Source organism: Schistocerca piceifrons, chromosome 1 (assembly GCF_021461385.2).
Source record: "Schistocerca piceifrons isolate TAMUIC-IGC-003096 chromosome 1, iqSchPice1.1, whole genome shotgun sequence".
NCBI classification, from domain to species: Eukaryota; Metazoa; Arthropoda; class Insecta; order Orthoptera; family Acrididae; genus Schistocerca; species Schistocerca piceifrons.
Genome location: NC_060138.1, coordinates 738,813,767 through 738,821,419, shown reverse-complemented (window position 1 = coordinate 738,821,419; position 7,653 = coordinate 738,813,767). Strand labels below are relative to the sequence as shown.

At 42.3% G+C, this 7,653-nt stretch overlaps 1 pseudogene; it reads right to left on the bottom strand.

The window, feature by feature from the left end:
- Positions 1-6,800: 6,800 nt before the first annotated feature.
- On the bottom strand, positions 6,801-6,915 carry LOC124727216 (annotated as a pseudogene).
- Between the last annotated feature and the right edge of the window lie 738 nt (positions 6,916-7,653).

Here is a 7,653-nt window from a genome sequence, read left to right as displayed (position 1 = left end):
CACGGGAAAACACTGTCACTGTTTTGTGGTGTGTGTGAGAAATTGTGAAAAACAAAAAATGGTGAGAGTAAGGCATATATTCAAGAAGGGAAACAAGACAAATAGAAAATATTATGTACCAATATCTCTGCTGTTTGATGTTTTCAAAATATTGGAAAAATATTCTACAGAAGATTTATTTCATTAATTGAGGAAAATAATTTTGTATTAAGTACTGAACTTCGTTCCGGAAAACACCAGTTGAGACAAAAACAGCCGTTTTCGATTTTGTTAATGAATCCTTGACTGCAGTAGATGAGAAGGGACACATATCAGCAATATTTCTGAGCTCACAAAAGCTTTTGATGCGATAGATTACAAATTATTGCTTCAAAAACTGGATTACATAGGAATTAGGGGGTTGGGACATCATACGTGTTATGCAGAGAGAAGATAGTAGAAATTGCACATCAGGATGAAACCATTTTGTACACTTAGGAATTGATCAATGACCTAGTCATCCAGTAGTTTGCAAAAATATATTAAATTTGCAGATAACACAAATTATTGAAAAAAGGCAAAGCTGCTACAGAACTACAATATGAAATACAATATTAGACTTCACAAATTGCAGAATGGTTCACCACTAACAGTTTTGAACACAGAGAAAACCTTCATATCATAGTAAAGACATCAACTAACTCCAACTCTAAATCTATTTAATTAGCAATTAGAAACTGTAAAGTCAACAGAAGTTCCTAGGAAAATGGATTTGGGAAAACTTTAAGTGGGACACGCATATCAGTTATATCATCAAGAATCTAAGCATGATATGCAATGTCATAAAGGTACTTGCTAGGTGTACAACAAATAAACATTAAAAATGCATATTATGCCCGAGCAAAATCACTACTTCAATATTATATAATTTGCTCACCAATAAGCAAAAGCTGTTCCATAGCAAAAAAGAAGATCATAATACTAACTGAAAACACTTGAACCAGAAACTCTTGGGACCATGTTTTTGAAGCACTCCAGATACTAACATTGCCATACCCATATATTCCGTATTTACCAAAAGAAAGGAAATTTCAGAGACTGAAAAAACTGTAGTATGTACGAATCAAGCAATCCATACTGTGACGACTTCGTCCCTCGCCTCCATCTATAGCAGCAGACGACAGGCTGCGTATACTGGAAACCAGCCCTGCAACACCCTCGTTGGTCACTTCTGCCGGGGCAGAACAAAGACGGTCACGCTTCCCGGCCGCTAGGCACGCCGAACCGTCACTCGAGCGTGTTCTTGTTCCATTCTGAAGAGGTGACATCACCGGCCGTGCTCCCACATGGCCTGCGTTGTCGTCCGCCGCATTTTAGCGGGGTATGCGCGAACTGGAGAGCTCTTATCCCGCGCTCGTCGCCGTTGTCCTGTCGCAGTCCGTTTAATGAGAGGAGTGCTACGCGTTTTTTCCAAGTTACCTTCCAGAGCTGTGCCATCTCGAGGCGGTTCTACTGACTACAGTAGTACAAAGCCTGATGGCAGACACCCAGTTCGTCCCAAAAGTACAGCAATTGAAGTACTGTGTGCAGTGTAGTGCAGATAGTGCAGTGAAGTGCAGTGCGAGCCAGGACGGCCAGGTCGTTTTATTGCTGTGCTATCCACCGCCGTTTTGGCGCTCCTTTGCTGCCAAGTGCACCATTGAAGCGGTTTTTCCCACGCAGTTGTACAACACCGAAGAAAGGTTGCAAGCCACCCATAGTCCATCAGGCCCAGACCCTCCTTGATTAAGAGTAGTAGCCCGTTTCGAATGTTACTGTAGTCATTAGCTTTTGGATTCGTATGTTAGAACCAATTCTAAGTTGATCTAAAAACACATTTGCAAAATAGATGAATTACACTGTAAGTGAATATTTGTTGACATTAATTTAATTTAGTTCCTCTTTCTATCATATATCTAAAATTGCTTTTGTTAACTATTGCACTATATATTAGATTGCACTGTTATTTTAATGTACTTAATTACAGTGCTTCACTGTATTGTATTGTGAGCTTAAAATTATGTTTGGTACTGAATCAATTTTATTGTAATGTAACATGTATTTAAAACTGTGAATTAATGCACGAAATAAGCAGTGAGTGATTCATAAATAAATTACATCTAGATCTACCAGAATTTAAGTACATTTAGTTGAATGTCTGGTTTATTAAGTAACATGGCAATTAGTTCCATGTGGAATTAGTTATGTAGATAAATATGAACAATCATATTACAACAAACATTACAGAGTACAAAAATATCGCATTCCTGTGGAATATTTCAGAAATAATCTAACAACAAAATAAGAAAGTAAACGAGAAATTACAATTAAAATTCTAGACATTTATTAATTCAATAAAAATAGTGATACATTGATGAATTTTGAAATAGGACTTCAGTGTTGTGTCTCGTTTCCTTCAGTTTGTTTCAGTGGGAAATTGTTACATATTATGATGTCTTAACCACAATCAAGTCAAAATCTGAAGGCAAGGTCATCAGTTATGCACAACATTCAGCTCTGAAAGTGTGTTTATCATGGACACCATTGTAGAGACGTAATATACCTATGTCCTGGAGAGCAGATGCTGCTGTTTATACAAACATCGAATATTCCAGAGTATACTAACATTACAAGGTAAGATATTTTGAGACCTTTCACAGATGAAAAGTACTAAATAACAAATAATGACCAGTGGTCAGATTTGAACTGGCGACCTGCAGCACACATCAGTAACCACTACGCCAAACTTCATGCTCCACAACTCGTGTCATTACAGCAGCTCACTGTTTCAGAAGTTCTCATTAGAACTGACTACAACGCCATTGATCTAGACTTTGTCAATGGGCCTTTGTATGGCAGTGCTGGCGATCCTTGTGTTCTAGTCGTATTGTCACAGCCTCTTCACTATTAGGAGCATCTAATGTGGCTCCTCATATCAAGGCTTTGCCATCGAGTGTCGATCTTTGGTCAGTTTCCTTGAAAAGGAAATTCTAATCAATGATGTGTGTCTCAGGATTGCAGGAGGGCTGCGTACAGAGAACATGGACAACATCCCTGGGCTTTTGTCTCTCTGAAAAGGGACAAAATCCTCAACTTCACATGTGACATCCAACAAGCTATGACAGATGTGGTACAAAACAAAGCAACACTTTTGTAATTTTTCCAATAGCCTGCATAGCCAAAAAATTTGTACCAAGTCTCCCAGCCTCTGTGTCATTGGCTGGTGCTTGACATTAAAGCTCTCTCACTGTCAGTCTTTTTTCCGGATGTCTGTCGTCTATGTGTGACCCAGCTGCCTTGTTTATTCTGTCTTTGTGCTGAGATGTTTCACATAGCAATCCTAAGATTGTACAGTTGAAACAGGGATAGTGTATCTATTGTCATTGAAGCCCTGCGACCATAGAGCACAAAGAATGGTGCGAATCCCACACTGTATTGCTTTGCTGTGTTGTTTGCGAATGTTACGATGGGCAGTATTGTAGCTGAATGTTTTTGTTTCACATCAATATACATAGAAAGTGTATCTACCAGTGTCTTATTAAAGTGTTCTGTGATGCCATACGTATGTGAAGTGTAAGCAATTGTCATCCTCTTGGTGAAGCTGCATTGGGAAATTACCTGTGGTATTAGTCCTGACCAGAAAACCTTTCCACAATCCGAGATCTAAATCTATATCACATTCCGCAAGCCATCTAATGATGTGTGGCGGAGAGTACTTTCGGTACAACTATCTGATCCCTCCTACCCTGTTTCACTAGCGAATAGTGCTAGGGAAGAATGATTGTCGGTTAGCCTCTGTATTGGCTTTAATTTCTCGAATTTTCTCCTCATGGTGAACATGCGAGATGTATGTGGAGGGAAGTAATATGTTGTCAGACTCCTCCGTAAAAGTGCTGCCCAGAAATTTCAATAGTAAATCTCTCTGTGGTGCACAACGCCTCACTTGTAACGTCTGCCAGTGTACTTTGTTTAGCATCTCCATAACGCTCTCTCGCCAGCTAAACCATCCCGTGACGAAACGCGCTGCTCTTCGTTGGATCTTCTCCAGCTCTTCTATCAGTCCTACCTCATAAGGATCCCAGATAGATGAGCAATACTCAAGAATCGGGCAAACATGCGCCTTGTAAGCCACTTCTTTCGTGGATGAGTTACATTTCCTTAAGATTCTTCCTGTGAATCTGAGTCTGGTATCTGCTTTTCCCACTATGTGTTTTATGTGATATTCCACTTAAGGTCGCTCTGGATAATTACGCCTAGATATTTTACGACAGACGCTGTCTCAAGCTGTTTGTCATCAATAGTCTAGCTGTACAGTAGTGGATTTCTTTTTCTATGTATGCGCAATATGTTACATTTATTTACGTTCAGGTTCAACTGCCAAAGCCTGCACCATTCATCAATTCTCTGTAGGTCGTTCTGCTAATTCTTTCTATCTTCTGGCATTGCTCCTTTGGTATAAACAACTGCATCATCTCCGAATAGCCTTAAAGCGCATCCGAAGCTTTCTACTAGGTCATTTATGTATGACGTAAACAGCAACAGTCCTATCACACTTCCCTGTGGTACCCTGGATATTACCTGTACATCTGTCGATTTTGTTCCGTTAAGAGCGACGTGTTGATTTCTGTCTGCAAGAAAGTCTTGAATCAAATCGCAAGTCTGCTCCGATACTCCGTAAGCTGGCATTTATTTCAATAAACAGCAATGCGGGACGATGTCAAATGCCTTACTGAAACCAAGGAGCGCCGTTGTCGACTGCACTGTGGATCTCATGGAGGAACAAAGCGAGCTGAGTTTCGCAGGATCTCTATTTGCGAAATACATGTTGATTTTTATAGAAGAGATGTTCATTTTCCAAAACGTCATAATTCTTGAGCATAAAACATGTTCTATAATTCTAAAACAGATTGACGTCAACGAGATAACTGTATGGATCTGTCTTCGGCTCCCTTAAAATCGGGAATGACCTGCGCTTTTTCCAGTCGTTGGTACCTTACGTTGCCCAAGCGATCTACGATAAATTACTGCTAGAGCGGAGAAAGTTCTTTCGCATAATCTTGTAGGTATCTCATCTGGTCCTGAAACCCTTCCACTACTAAGCGATTGTAGCTGCTTTTCAGTTACGCGATCAGTTATCTCGGTATCTGCCATTTCGACGTTCGTACGACGATTGATAGGAGGGATAGTGTTACCTTCCACGGTGAAACAACTTCGTAAGACCGAATTCTATATTTCGGCATTCTCTCTATTATCTTCCATTTCGGTGCCGGTGTGTACGCTGAGAGAATGAATAGATGATCTTGACCCACTTACTGATTTTACATAACCTCTTGGGGTTTTTACTCACCTCTCACGTCTCACTTTCAAAATCATTGAACGCTTCTCTCATTGCTCTCCTTACGTTCGTTTTCGCGGCGTTCAGGTTTTGCTTGTCAGGTAGGTTTTCACTTCTCTTGAATCTGAGATGTTTACGTAGCGCTTTTTTAACGTGGCTGTTAAACCATTGTGGATCTTTCCCATCCCTTAAAACCTTACTCGGAACATACTTGTCTAGGCATATTGAAAGATGCCTTTGAATTTTTTCCATTTGTCCTCCACATTTTCGTCCTCATCACCGAATATTTGATGCTGACTGCTGAGATATCTGAAATTTGTATCCTGTCACCCTTGCTGACCAAACATATCTTCCTACCTTTCTTAACATTCCTTGTAGGACCCACCGTCATAGATGCTATCACAGCCTTATGACCACTGATACCTTCCTCTACGTTAACTGATTCGATAAGTTCGGATATGTTTATTGCCAGGCGTTCTAAGACGTTACCCTCACAAGTTGGTTCTCCCTCTGCTTAAGGTAATTTTCGGATAAGACATCCAGAACAATGCCACACGAATCCCTGACTCTGGCACCAGTTTTGATGGCCTAACACTCCCAGTCTATACATGGCAAATTGAAGCCACTCCCTATTACAGCGGCATGATCGGGGAAATTACTAATGATATTCTGCAAGTTCTGTCTAGAGCGCTCTACAACTACAGATCCTGACCCAGGTGGTCCATAAAAGCAACCGATCATCATTTTTGACCGTTCGTGGATACTCAATTTCACCTGGATTAATTCACATTCGGAATCCGTGATAACCTCGCTAGATTTTACCGAATTTTTTACTACAATAAACATGCGACCACAATTGGCGACTAACCTATCCTTTTGATAAACATCCCAATCTGGAATTAGGATTTCATTGTCACTGAATCTGGTTTCAACCAGCTTTCTGTGCATTATAGCGTTCAAAAATGGTTCAAATGGCTCTGAGCACTATGGGACTTAACACAAAATGGCTCTGAGCACAATGGGACTTAACATCTGAGATCATTAGTCCCCTAGAACTTAGAACTACTTAAACCGAACTAACCTAAGGACATCACACACATCTATGCCCGAGGCAGGATTCGAACCTGCGACCGTAGCGGCCGCGTGGTTCCAGACTGAAGCACCTAGAACCGCTTGGCCACACTGGCCGGCTATAGCGTTCAGCAAAGCGATACTAATTCTGGGACCTTTCCTTGGATGCTCCTGCAATCTTCACTCCTTCAGGCCACAAATGCCCCATCGGGACCATCCAACCGCAGTGTTATCCCCAGCTGAGGATGCAGATAGGACGGGCGTGTGGTCAGCACACTTCTTCCGGTAGTTATGATGTTTTCTTTGACTGAAGCCGCTACTATTCGGCTGAGTAACTCCTCAATTGGCATCATGAGCCTGAGTGCACCCTGAAAAATGGCAACAGCGCATGGCGGCCTGGATGGTCACCCATCCAAGTGGCCACGCCCGACAGTGCTTAACTTCGGTGATCTGACGGGAACCGGTGTATCCATTGCGGCAAGGCCGTTGCCTCCAGCAATTTACTAAAATCACATTAATCTTTTCTACCTCTGATCTGCGAGAACCAAGATTCTATGAGGTCACTGTGGCTGATTTAATAGGCAAATCGTCTTCTATCCCAAGGGAGGGCTTCTCTGACCTAAAAGACCCCTTGTGCGCGCCACATGTACTTCGGTACCCTAGTAAACGCTTCCTGGGTGTAGTGCACGCCTGACCTATTAAGGGGAACCCTACAATTCTGCACCCAATGGTGGATGTTTAGAAATTCGCATCCGTTACTGTCGCAGAGCCGTCTGAGCTTCTGGTTTAGACTTTCCACTCTGCTCCACACCAGAGGAACGCGATCAACCCTGGGTACAATGCTACAAATAGACAGCTTAGCTTGCACCCTACATGCGTTGCTAGTTGCCTTCACCAAATCATCCAGCAGCCGAAACGAGCTGAGGATGGCCTCAGAACCCAAGCGGCAGGCGTCATTCATGCCGATATGTGCCACTACATGCGATGGGTTGCACCCAGTGTGCTCGATAGCAGCCGGCAGGGCCTCCTCCACGACACGGATGAGACCCCCCAGCAAACAAACTGAATGCACACTGGAATTCCTTCCTGCCTTGCCTACTATCTCCCTGAGGGACTCCACCAATCGCCTAACATTGGAGCTCCCAATGACAAGGACACACACCCTCTGTACTTGTCCGAACTGGGCAGGAAAAGCGACCGCTGGCCCAACAGGAGAGGCATCCCATGCA